Here is a 9,047-nt window from a genome sequence, read left to right on the forward strand (position 1 = left end):
ATTTGCAATTTCTGGGAATATTTTCTAGAAAACCGACCTCATGAGGTCGGTAATTTGCAATATTTTCTAGAAAACCGACCTCATGAGGTCGGTAATTAGCAATTTCTGGGTAAATTTTGCCCATAACCGACCTCATGAGGTCGGTATTCTGCAAAACAAATTGTAGCACCTAACTGTTACTCCAGCTGCCTCCCTGTCAAGATGAAAATAATTTTACTTTCAACTAAAACGAGCCCAAATAGCTGCCAACAATACACCAAACTACTATAAATACATAAAACAATAAGCTACTATTACAACACATATAAAACAAGAATTATATTCTCTTCTTTTCAGAGATATTTCCATAACAAGAAATGGTTCCAACAGTTGCGCAGAAACTAATATAAGGCCACAGTTGCACTTGCTATCAACAATAAGGAGAAATAAGACATAGACATTACAGTTCTTCTATATCAGTCAATACAATGTGACCAAATTTATGGATCACTGCAATTGCATTTATCTATAAAACAATGCCTGCAACAGAACTCATTAGACTGATAAGACTTGAAGGATTCGATGAACAGAGCGGACCACAAACAATTTGAAAGAACATCTTCATGGTTCCACCTCCTACGAGAATCAAAGCTGTCGCAGTCCCTACAGATAGGTAAACAGTAGGGAAGAGAGCAAGCCAAACCCCAAGTCTTTCACCTGAAAGTGCAAGTGAATACAATTTTGGCAATGTTAGCAAGCAAAGTGAAACTATGTTCATTTCCTTACGCTTAAATAACAAGTTGGATTTAAATAACTCTATCATCATTTCATACATCTCATCGGGACACCGTTTGACTGGTCACAGAGTCTAAGATATTCATTTGGATTTAAGTATTCTAATAGTGGTAGTGAATGAAAATACTCCCTCCATCCCAATTTATGTGACACTATACTCCCTCCATCCCAATTTATGTGACACTCTTTTGTTTTTAGTGAGTCACAAATAGAATGACACCTTTCTATATTTAGTAAAAATCTAACTTTATGAATTGAAAGACATGGAGTTTGACGTATCGGATAAGTGAGGTTTGAGATGCTTAAATAGGATATAAATTGAGCAGAGATAACAGAACGAGATAATTAGATTGAACAGGCAACTTTGAATAGTTGGTAGCTAAAAAATTTATAACTTGATTTTCTTACCAAAAGCTGCTTGTGCAAGTTCCACATATCTATTGTATCTCTTCCCAGGAACTGCTTCATGCAGCTGAACAAGGATCCATAAAGTATAGAGTTGCCAAAAATAAGCTATAGTTAAGGAAATTATTCCCCAGCTCCTGCATTCAGAAGGAAATATTACTGTTTCGATTCTCTCAAGAATATTATAGGTAAAATTTTGTAAGCAAGACATTTATTTGACAGACGTAGGCTATGACACTCCTAGCTCACTGCTTGAGTTTCACTAAGCTGTTAGCATGATAACGCTCTATGTTCCTTTCAGAAGACTAAAATTTAAGAGTATCTGGTAAATGCTGGCGAAAGGTTAATTAAATTGGAAATTTAAGGACATAGAATGGACGATCAGTTATTTAAGAGGTATACATCAGATCATAAAAGGAAATTTAGTTATTAAATTTACAATATCTCCTATCAATGAAGATGGAACATACAGTGACAAGGGCACAATAGTCCACTTGGTAGTTTCAGTAGCATTTAGAGATATTAGATCTTAAAGTCAAAATGATAGGTCAAAATCATCTAAAGCAATCATATTTGGGCCATCCCAAAAGTAAATTCACATAGCCAACAGAAAACAAACCTGCCTTAAAATTTCCTGGACCAACTGTTGACTAAATTGCAGTGCCAAGAATGTTACTAAAATATCAATTTTCTTATATTAAATGGTCTCGAAACTACATTAATTCCTTTTATACATTATTGTATCAAGATTTATTAAGATATGTACATGTAGTTGATTTTTAAAGTAAAAATAATTTTTGGTAAATGTACTGAACTTAAATCCTTTGATGCAGCATGGGACCATCTTTCTTAAATGACATGGAAATGCAAAAGGAAGATGGAATAAAGGTATAGGCACAAACCAAATGAGTACCTTCAGCATAGTGTAGCAGTCTTATTTCTCAAAAGATGATAACAAAAATTGGGAGAGGACCCAACTGGAGAGGTATATTTCTATGAAAAGGCAAAGTAGTATGAATGCCAAGAATTGGTGCAGATATCTTTTTTTACTGATTTCATTTGAAATTTGAGAAAAGCAAGAAAAAGTAAGTCCAAAGAGACAGATATAGAAGATTTCTTGTTGGTCCACAAAACGATAATTTTCTTAAATAGTAACAAATCAATATATAGAGGGGTCCATTAATTCATCTTAAATGAGTGCACTATAGTCAATCAAGGTCCCCATTTTCAAAGACAACTGATATGCATTTAGAAAAGCAGTAGTTATAGTTCAAAAAATAGCAGAAATATCAAGACTTTCGAGACTGAAGATTTGCTTTGAGAAAATGTATGAAACAAAAACAATTTTCCCAACTCAAGTAAATCCCCCAATTAGCAAGACAGAGTTCTTTAAACCAAGAAAAAAGAAGATTCATAGAAAAAACCATACCAGAATAAGCCTAAACTTTCCTGAAAGCAGTCAAAAGCTGGTAGCTTTCCAAGCAAATTCTAATGAAGTTCTTACATATAGATCATATAACTTTAAAGTCCCTAAAGAAATGAAAAAAGATCCAAACTTTGACCATAACACTATCAACAATAGCAATAACAAGCACCAAACAGATGGAAAAGAGATAGTAGTTCTTTAAACCAACAAAGCAGAAGCTTTATAGATACACCAGAATAAGCCCAAAAATTATTCTTGAAAAGCAGTCAAAAGACAGCTTTGCAAGCAAATTTGAATATAACCCTTACCATCATACTACAATAAATCCACTGATGAAGAAGTCAATAAAAATGAGGAAACTCAAGTCCCAACTTTTGAAGATAAATGCAAGCAAGTTGCAGATTAAAAAAATGAGGAATCTTTTTTTGACCTTATTCTTCCCACAATGACAACAATAATAGTAACCAGCCAAACAATCAAAATGAGGAATCTTTTCCCTGCAAAAACAACTGTAACACTACCTGTTTATCCCACCTTAATATTACATACTTTCTATGTAGTTAGCACAAGGGTGTTAAAGTTGTACAATCCAACAAAGCTACACAGTTGAGGTAGTGGGCATTAATCCTTGACCACTCTATGGCAAGTAACACTAGAAACCACTAAATCAAGTGATAATTCTAAACTCACAAAAAATCATGTAAAATAGCAGAAACAAGGAATAAAGGAAAAGTATGGGGTCAGCTAGTCTGTTGAAAGTAATTTTTAGTGAAGTTACATTAAGGCACCAAAAACAAACATGAACAGATGAACCAAGTTACGGAAACATCATACATTATAGTTGGAAGTTTATCATCTAGATGCTATGCAATCTTCCATAGCTTAAGCAAAGAAATCAGACCACTGAGCAGTTTGTATAGTTTTGCAGTTTTTGTTTTTGTGGGTACTTGTCAAAGAAAATTATGTTCATGTGAAATGGTTTTTAGGCATCTTCCCTGTGTTTTTTCTATTAGGATAGTAACTTCAGCAAACTTGCAGCAGCAAAAGGAGATACCTGCAGGTCTTGCTAATGAGGAGAACAACTTTGTATCTCCATCTAAAGTTGTTGAGATATGTGGAAATATCCAAAACAACTGCAGGCAGTCAGGAATTTAACAAACCACCTGCAGATCATACAAGCAGTAAGGGAGGCATCTTGGTTATTGTAGATAATGCAAGTCTTAAAATTCAAGTTCAGGAGAGTAGTAGCATTAATCATCAGCTTGGTACTACTTGTAGTACTAGTTTGGAGAAGCACATTAGTTTGGTGTCAAGTGCAACTGGGAATGCAAAGAATAAGGTGCAAGAAAAGGAAAATGCAGACATTCAAAACACAAGCACTGCAGGTCCTAAACAGAAGCAGCATGGTACTAATTTGCAGAATTTATAGCAGCATGGTGTAATATTTCTTCAAGTTTCAAGAGCAAAGCAATAGAGAACAAAAAATGTAGATTTGAACGGGCAAAGCACATGACGATTAATAATGATGCTCCTAAACTAAACATAGAACAATTAGAAATGAATATGTGTGGCAAAGCTAGAAATTTCATTAAGGATGTTCAAGATTTAATACATATGTATAAAAAATGATTTTTGCCTATATGCACATTATAATTTTACAATAAAGGGTGTTCAATTGAGCACCATTCTGTCTATGCGGCTACACCACTGGATATGCTAATAATGAGTGCACATCTACTTATGAGGAAAAAAAAAGCACAAAGAGAGCAAAAACAAAATTCAACGATGCTGATGAAAAAGGGGCAAGACACAAAACTAATATCATTCATCGAGGAAACCATTCTTTGGATAATAATACCCGAAGGTTTCTAAACTTGATTCAGGGAGTTTCTACAATCCCCGAACTCCAGAGGATTTATCTCTAATAACGTTGCTTTCTTTTTCACCAACACATAATTGAAATACGTATATAGCAACAAACTAAATTAATTAAGAGAAAAAAGTTACACGTTGCTCTTGAACTATGCAAGTTCAATTCATTTGTCAGCCATATAGAGAAACAAGACATATTAGGCAGAAAAAAGGAAAACACTAAAAGAGGCACTACATCAGAGAAGTTGGGTTTGCAGCTCCTAATTAACGGAAGAAAACTGCAAAAGAATATATAACTAACTCAGATCTAGAAAATGAAATAGACAAATAGCAAATGCACTAGAGTTCATACTGAGTCCTTAACTTCCAAATGAATAACAAAAATATTAACTGCAGTAGCAACTAGCAAGTTTACCAGAGTTGGAACCCTATCAACAAAAGTAAATACCTCTCATTTGCAATCCACTATTAGCTTATTTATAAGAAAAAGGTACTCCAAATAAAAAACTGAATCATTTGAGAATGGTGCAAAACCCTGTTCTTCTTAGAAGGATTCAAGAAAGTCTGGTAAAGAAATTAGTGAATCAAAGGAGAAGTTAGGGCTTACCCAGAAGATGGAAAATGAAGGTGGAGAGCATTGGAAGAAGAGAAGGGCGTGAGATATGGGGAAAATGAAGTGAAGAAAGTGTGAGAGCTTACAAAATGGGGGAGAGATTCGGAAGAAGTAGTCAATTAGGCAAACTCTTTTTTCAATGTCATATCTGAAACAAGCTTTTTTCAGCTGGGTAGGAACGGCGGCGGCGATGACTAGCAGGAATGATGGTGACGTCGCCGGAGTTATTAGGGTTAGACAGAGAGGGGGGGGGGGGGGAGAGAAACGGTGAGAGGAAAAGAGAGAAATGGGAAAGAGACGGGATTAATTTCATCTGTCTTGATTTTAGTAGACTAAGTAATTATACCGACCTCATGAGGTTTTAATAATTTTATTTTTAATTTAAAATAATACCGATCTCGTGAGGTCGGTATTCTTTTAAATTAAAAATAAAATTATAATATATTTAACATGAAATAAATTTTTGACTTAGCGAGGTCGGTCCATTATTTTTTTAAATTTGGTACATTATTACCGACCTCAACTGAGGTCGGTTTTTTGAGGTCGGAAAATGCATTTGATTCTTCACCATGCATATACCAAAATTTATAGTTTTTTTGAAAAAGGCTTACTAGTCAAGTGCTCTTCAACTACACCTCTTTTTTGCCACTTCTTAAAGCCACATATCCGATATGGACACTTAATTAAATGCCCATCAATAGACCCATGCCCGAAAGCAAAATCTAAAAATTTCCTTAGCTCATTTTCATATTCAGGTGTGTTTTGTTGTTTGCTAATCCAAGATTTATCAGTCGGCATGGCTAGATAGATCACATAATGATCCAACTTAAATATTTAACTAACAAAGTTCATTTTTCAATAGGTCAAGCATAGTACAATTTTCTTAGTATAAATGTGTACTAAAAACAGTTCGTATTAATCCAATTAAGCTTACAAACATGACTAAGCCTTAATAAAAAAAAATTATACTCTCCTAAGGAGCAAAAAGAAAAACAAAGAAGTTGACAACTTCATTTAAGGCTTCAACAAGCAGAAATAAGTGATTTCAAAATGTTTATTTGACCTAAGAACATAGAGTTCAAACAATTCAAATACACCAAAATGAGAATTTAGAGATTTGGAAAGAAGCTTCAAGCGTAGTACCATTTTTAATACTATGTTTGAGCTTGATAGTGTTCAGAGATTCATTTGAGTAATTAAACTTAGACCATGCTCTCCAACACCGAAGACTTCAAAATATTAATTAAACTTAGACAAACGAACCTCAAAACTATTAATTAAATCCTCTGCACAAAGCAACAAATTCGCACATAACCAATCAACCTAAAAGCAGTTTTTCACTGGTCGAATTCAGGGTATTTTTCTTGATTCTTATTAAACAATGTCTATAAAAAAGGAAAACTATTGTTTAATTTGAGCTAAATTTACCTGAGGAAGAGGCAGAGCACCAATAGCATCAATAATGAAATCAGTCTGAAAACAATAAAATTTGAACAATCTAACTCCAATTATTACGAAATCTAAAAAGTGCACTTTTTGTGAAAAATAACTCACAGCATTCCCTTCATGCATGAACCCTAAATTTCTAGAAACTGAAAGAGAAGAAGAATCCTAAATGCTACTATTAGGTTGCTATTTCTATTGGCCAAAAGAATGTTATTGAAAAATAAATTAGCTTCTGTAAAATGGTAAAGGAATTGGATATTGCACACTTCATAGACTTATATGTTTTTCATATTAAATTGATTATATTTCTCATATAAACTGAAGCTATATTGAATTGATCTATCCGTGTCATTGTGAAATTTTTAATTACAGAATCTGAAAATCGAGAAATCATGGAAAAAGTCTGCTATTGGTTCAAACACTACAAAAAAAAATGCATAATTTGCGAAGGTTGAAAGTTGCAATTCGCGGAAGTTTTAGCGTTTTCTAGCAAACTAGTGGAGGCTAAAACTTCTGCGAACTGCAACTTTCAACCTCCGCAAATTACTCATTTTTTTGTAGTGAAAATCTAAGATCAATTTCATTATTTTGCTAAAAAAAAACCGGTAGAATGAACAAACAAAAAAATTGAAAAATTCACAAATCGTCTTTGTTTTCTGGTTATAAGAGGGATTGGGATTGAAGGATTACCTGAGAGAGAGAGGGGGAAAGTTTTGGAGGGAATGAAATAATATAGCGGTGAGGGAAATGTTTTTCAAAAAATTAAATAAAAGAATAGCGGCGGTTTCCAACCGCCATAATATCAATGAAACCATTATTAGTGGAATTGTTCAATATGGAATTTAAAACACTGCCGTTTTATGCTATATTTTGTGTCGATTTTTGAAACCGTCGTAAAAAAACCACCATTATATCTCTGATTTTTTATAGTGTCCAGTCTTCTAAAATTTGTTCCTCCTTCTTGGTATGGAAAACACAGATTTTCCCATGAGGCCTACTGGTGTTTACCTCCACTATCCAGTCCAAACCAAAAGACTCTGACCATATATTTCTCAATAAGCTCTAGTGTACCTTTGGGAGGATTAACAGCTAAAAGTAGATGTATTGGCATTGCTAGCAAAACATGTCTCATTAGAATGGCTCTGCCCCAGAGGAAAGGAGTTTAGTAACCTCTTATCCCGTTGATAACTCTATTGACCATATCATAGAAATCAGCAATTTTCGTTCTTCCATAAATGATTGGACATCCCAAATACTTGAAAGGAAGCTTTTAATAAGTCATGCCAGTCAGATTTTGCAACCTAACAATATTCCGAGGGCTAGTATTCTCAGCAACTATAACACCACTCTTATTCTTGTTGATTTGTTGGCCAGAAATCTTATCATAGGTCTAGAGTGTATCCAAAACCATTTTCAGTGGTCTTATAGCACCATCATAGAAAAGAATGTTGTCATCAGTAAAGGATAATTGCTTAATTTGAGGGCCATTGTGTCACGACCCAACCAGAGGGCCATGACGGACACCCGGAGCTAACTTACTGAGTACCTCTAAGTATACATCTCATAATCATTTCTGGGTGGACCCCAAAGGTAGCTCATGGTTGTCATAACCTGTAAGGACACATAACATAACATAATGGTGCATCTCTATATAATTATCAACAATTATACTCGTCATTACCAGCCGACAACAACAACAACAACAACAACAACCCAGTGAAATCCCACAACGTGGGGTCTGGGAAGGGTAGAGTGTACGCAGACCTTACTCCTACCAAGGTAGGATGGCTGTTTCCGAGAGACCCTCGACTCAATAAAAACATAAAAAGAGGTCAGATACGGCTAAGAGATTCAAAGCGATATGGAAATGAAGTAACGCAAGCGACACAAGGCTACTAATATATTATACAATAATATGACCCGGTGGAGCTATAAAATGTCTACCTATACACTCACGTCTACAAGCCTCTACATAGAATGCAACTGATCATAAGGGCCAATACCAAATAGACTGCAGCTCCAAAGTAAGTTAAGCGCTCCTGAGAATCCGTTGATAGAACACCTACGGGTCTGATACGTCTCCCTGCCTACCTGCGGGCATGAGCGCAGCATCCACAAGAATGGACGTCCGTATGAATAATGTACTGAGTGTGTAAGGCATGAATAACAACATAATATATATATATATATATATATATATATATTATGTTGTTATTCATGTCTTACACACTCAGTACATTATTCATACGGACGTCCCTTCTTGTATATATATATATATATATATATATATGAAAGGTAACATGGAATAAGAGAGATAACCTGAACATCTGGATGCCTCATAAGGTGGGTGTCATGCATGCTTAGCCTTTTAAAAAAAAATTATACATATATATAGTACCATGCCCGACCATTAAGGCTTGGTGTTATATATATAGTATCATGCCCGGCCAATAAGGCTTGGTGTTATATATATAGTATCATGCCCGGCCATTAAGGCTCGGTGTTATCATT

The 9,047-nt window shown here is 34.7% G+C and overlaps 1 long non-coding RNA gene across 2 annotated transcripts; it reads right to left on the reverse strand.

Moving 5' to 3' along the window:
* Positions 1-305: 305 nt before the first annotated feature.
* Positions 306-5,396, reverse strand: LOC132623364 (uncharacterized). Of its 2 annotated transcripts, none has more exons than XR_009576212.1 (4): positions 4,926-5,396; positions 3,660-3,768; positions 1,183-1,316; positions 306-696 (listed from the first exon to the last, which is right to left on the reverse strand). It is a non-coding gene; the product is annotated as an uncharacterized LOC132623364 (long non-coding RNA). The 2 variants fall into 2 exon arrangements; XR_009576211.1 differs by having other exon boundaries at positions 5,085-5,394.
* Positions 5,397-9,047: the final 3,651 nt, after the last annotated feature.

Source organism: Lycium barbarum, chromosome 12 (genome assembly GCF_019175385.1).
Source record: "Lycium barbarum isolate Lr01 chromosome 12, ASM1917538v2, whole genome shotgun sequence".
NCBI lineage: Eukaryota > Viridiplantae > Streptophyta > Magnoliopsida > Solanales > Solanaceae > Lycium > Lycium barbarum.